At 45.8% G+C, this 4,914-nt stretch overlaps 1 pseudogene; it reads right to left on the bottom strand.

The window, feature by feature from the left end:
* Positions 1–4,320: 4,320 nt before the first annotated feature.
* Positions 4,321–4,438, bottom strand: LOC124597376 (annotated as a pseudogene).
* Between the last annotated feature and the right edge of the window lie 476 nt (positions 4,439–4,914).

The raw sequence follows: 4,914 nt of genomic DNA, 5'->3' as shown, positions 1-4,914 counted from the left end.
AGGATTTAGAAAATAAATTTTTGTTCGCCTGATAAATCTGATTATTTTACATTTGACAGTTACCATCTTAGCTTCGTAAACTACTTTTTTTTGTCCTTGTCATTGTGACATTTGAAATAGTCTGAACTGTGATTTAAACTGCTAACTTGGGTTTCAAAATTTGATAAGCATGAAATGACTTCTTGACCACCAAATGAAACCACTTGAGAGTTGTGTCTTTGAAGCTATGCTGTAGGGCATTGCGTAATGGAAAAGTGCTTCCGAAATTTCTGTGACTGCACACGGGCCGTCCGTATGTGTCAATGTGTCAAGTCACCAGATAATGGCACCGCTCATGTCCCGCAGGTGTTCCCCAGGTACCGCGAGATGACAGGTTGCACTGCTAAACAAACAAGCCGGTGATGTCATCCCTACCGACGCTATATCCGTACTTTATTGAATTCCAATTCTCCTACACAAAAAATTTTGTGTACAATATAGATAACGAGATTCAAGGTGACAATGGACGATAAAGTGTCTCGAGGGATTCTGCAGTTGTATAATTTTTAAAAGGATTTTAGTGTAACGGTATGAGATGCATTTTATCGCACGTGATAACCAGTTCTCATAACTTAATAATCATCATCAAATCTGATTATTCACTAATTGTGAAAAATAAAAAAAATTCTTTTGTAAAAGAACATTCAGTGGTATATATAATGAGGAGGTGTTGAATAGAACTGGGGAGAAGAGAAATTTGTGGCACAACTTGACTAGAAGAAGGGATCGGTTGGTAGGACGTGTTCTGAGGCATCAAGGGATCATCAATTTAGTATTGGAGGTCAGCGTGGAGGGTAAAAATTGTAGAGGGAGACCAAGAGAGGAATACACTAAACAGATTCAGAAGGATGTAGGTTGCAATAGGTACTGGGAGATGAAGAAGCTTGCACAGGATAGAGTAGCATGGAGAACTGCATCAAACCAGTCTCTGGACTGAAGACCACAACAACAATAACGTATGGATAACGTCTAATGTGTTGCGAATAGAGTTAGAAGCAAAGAGGTGAAACCTTGTAATTGTGCAGTTTCAGCATATCTGCTTTGGTGTAGCCTTTTAGCTGTGTCATGTTTCTGCCTCATCATCATTTTCTTTTGGCCGTTGTCCCATATCAACGTGGGGTCGGCCTTGTTACTATGGATTTGGTGATGTTAGTGTCCCCCAGGCGGAATTAGTGTACCCCAGCTGTCTGTATCTAGTGTAAGCCATGAAATAGTGCGAACGTTCTTCAAATGTCTGCGAGTCGTGTAACTGAGGCGGAACGTGCGGGCCAGCCCGATATTTACCCTGTGGGATGTGGAAAACAGCCTAAAAACCCGCCTAAAAACCCGCCGATAATCTGAGGCCGGCTTGCCTACCCGAGTCCAGGAAGCAGCGCATTAGCGCTCTCGGCTAACCTGGCAGGTCTGTGTAATGTTCCTGAGTTATATTACGAATGTCGAATGGAGTTGTCACTGGTGTGTAATCTTTAAGCTGCGTAGCCTGTGTACTGTGACACCTACGTTACATGGCTATACAGCTTTCTGCATATGAAACGTGCCTGTGCAACACCATGAACACATAATGGTACCGAATTTCCTAAAGCAATATTCCAAAATGTTATGGGGAGCGTGAACTAGCATCTGTGATTGATAAGTTTTCAACAACGAAGACTTAGATATTAACTGACATATAGAACAACCATGTTTAGTTACTGATACAAATTTGAATTTACTCCTTCCAGTCACATTAATGTGACCATCGCCTACGTTCGACGACAACGTTGAACAACCACTGACAGACGGCACGTGGCAGCACTAGCAGCGGAGGTATATTCGTATAAACCGTACCGGGAAATCGCCGATATCTGTGCAGTTGTTGTAGTAATGCTGAAATGGAGCGATTTGTCTGACATCCAAAAGGACATGAGGAATGGACCTCCGGGCCAATGACTGGTAGCATTTTCAAAACTGTTCGTGTACCGCCGTGGTTGAAGTATACCATGCATGGCAAAATGAACTAAAACTAAACCAAACTCCGTCAGAACAGGCCATGAAGGTCCAACGGTACCGACCGGCCGTCACGTCATCCTCAGCCCACAGGCATCACTGGATGCGTTGATTGGGAGGGGGGGGGGGGGGGGCATGTGGTCAGTACACCGCTCTCCCGGCCCTATGTCAGTTTACGAAATCCGAGCCGCTACTTCTCAATCAAGTAGCTCCTCAGTTTTCCTCACAAGGGCTGAGTGCACCCCGCTTGCCAACAGCAGACCGGATGGTCACCCATCCAAGTGCTAGCCCAGCCCGACAGTGCTTAACTTCGGTGATCTGACGGGAACCGGTGTTACCACTGCGGCAAGGCCGTTAGCCATGACAAAATGGCGCTACCCAAAAGCGATGCGGAGGCAGCTGTGGTGCACCACGGACCATAGATGACATGGATGAACGACAGTTGTGGTGATGTGTATGGACAAATGGACGTGCAACTGTTGAGCAACTACTCACTCACATGAGCCAAGGGTTTATCGACAGTGTCTCCTCAATGACCGTTCAGCGAACGTTCCTGCGTATGGGCCTCCACAGCAGGCGCCTGGTTCATGTATGCATGCTGTCCACTGGCGACGAAGGTTCGAATTTGCCCGCCAGTACCGCAACTGGACGTCCATTGAATGACGATAAGTGGCCTATTCCAATGGTCGGGAAGGTCCAGACTGGAGGAGGGAGAGTTATGATCTGAGGAAAGTTCCCTGGGTGACCTCGTCATTCTCGAAGGCACAGTGCATCAACGCAAGTATGCATCTAGCCTTGGGGACCATGTTCACCCCAACAAGAAGTCTGATTTTTCTCGGCACAATAGCATTTATTAGCCAGACAATGCAACCTGTCACACAGCTCGCAGTGCAGGTGTGTGATGAGTTTATCTCACTCTCCTAGCCACCAAACTTCCCGGATTTAAATCCAATTGAGATTCTGTGGGACCACTTCGACCGAGCTCTGAGAAACCTGGCCACGGCACTGGAATCGGCGTGGTACCACACCCCATTCGGTAATCTTGAGAACCTCACTGATTCTCTTTCTGGACGTCTCGCAGCTGTGCGCACTGCAAAAGTTGCTTATTCAGGCTTTTGACAAGGTGGACACATTAATGTGACTGGGCAGCGTACATACATCTACATTTACATTTATAGTCCGCAAGCCACCCAACGGTGTGTGGCGGAGGGCACTTTACGTGCCACTGTCATTACTTCCCTTTCCTGTTCCAGTCGCGTATGGTTCGCGGGAAGAATGACTGCCGGAAAGCCTCCGTGCGCGCTCGAATCTCTCTAATTTTACATTCGTGATCTCCTCGGGAGGTATAAGTAGGGGGAAGCAATATATTCGATACCTCATCCAGAAACGCACCCTCTCGAAACCTGGACAGCAAGCTACACCGCGATGCAGAGCGCCTCTCTTGCAGAGTCTGCCACATGAGTTTGCTAAACATCTCCTTCACGCTATCACGCTTACCAAATAACCCTGTGTCGAAACGTGCCGCCCTTCTTTGGATCTTCTCTATCTCCTCCGTGAGAACCGCTCGGCCACACCGGCCGGCTCCTTTCCTGTGCCAACCTTCTCATCTCATAGTAACAATTGCGACCTGTGTCCTCAATTATGTGCTGGATGTGTTCCAGTCTGTGTCTCCCTCTACAGTTTTTACCCTCTACTGGTCCGTGTAGTACCACAGAAGTTATTCCCTGATGTACTACCATCCTGTCCCTTTCTCTTGTCAGTGTTTTCCATATGTCCCTTTCCTTCCCTATTCTATGGACGACTTCTTCATTTCTTTAAGCATTAGATGGCTTAATTTTCAATATTACTCTGTAGCACCATATCTGAAACGCTTCGATTCTCTTCTGTTCCGGTTTTCCCATAGTTCTTGTATCACTACTGTACAATACTGTGCTCCAAATGTACATTATTAGAAATTTGTTCCTCAGATTACGACCTATGTTTGAAACTAACAGACGTCTCTTGGTTGGTCTGCTTTTGATGTCTTCCTTGCTCCGTTCGTCAATATTTATTTTACTGCCTAGATATAAGCATTTCTTAACTTTATCTATTTATAGCACTCCGTGTTCAGGCCACAAGTGGCCCATCGGGACATCCGACCGCCGTGTTATCCTCAGTTGAGGATGCGGATAGGAGGGGCGTGTGGTCAACACACTGCTCTCCCAGTCGTTATGATGGTTTTCTGTGACCGGAGCCGTTAATATTCGGTCGAGTAACTCATCAGTTGGCATCACGAGGCTGAGTGCACCCGAAAAATGGCAACAGCGCATGGCCGCCCGGACGGTCACCCATCCAAGTGCCGACCACGCCCAACAGCTCTTAACTTCGGTGATCTGACGGGAACTGGTGTATCCACTGCGGTAAGGCCGTTGCCAACTTTATCTACTTCGTGATCACCAATTCTGATGTTAAGTTTCTCACTGTTCTCGTTTCTTCTACTTTTCAGTACTTTCGTCTTTCTTCGATTTACTGTCAATCCATATTTTGTATTCATTTGAATGTTCATTCCATTCAACATATCCTGAGTTTATTCTTCACTTTCATTGAGGATAGCAGTGTCATCAGCAAATCTTACTGTTCATATTCTTTCACCCTGAATTTTAGTCCCACTCTTTCTTTTATTTCCATCATTGCTTCTTCGATGTATAGATTGAACAGTAGGGACGAAAGACTACACCCCTGCCTTACAACTATTTTAATCTGAGCACTTCGTTCTTGGTCTTCCACTCTTATGGTTCCCTCTTGTTTCTTATACATTACCCGTCTTTACCTATAGCTTATCCCTATTTTTCTCAGAAGTTTGAACATCCTGATCATTTCACATTGTCGAATGCTTTTTCCAGGTCGACA

This window comes from Schistocerca americana, chromosome 2, assembly GCF_021461395.2.
Source record: "Schistocerca americana isolate TAMUIC-IGC-003095 chromosome 2, iqSchAmer2.1, whole genome shotgun sequence".
Classification (NCBI taxonomy): Eukaryota; Metazoa; Arthropoda; class Insecta; order Orthoptera; family Acrididae; genus Schistocerca; species Schistocerca americana.
This window is presented reverse-complemented; position numbering and strand designations above follow the sequence as displayed.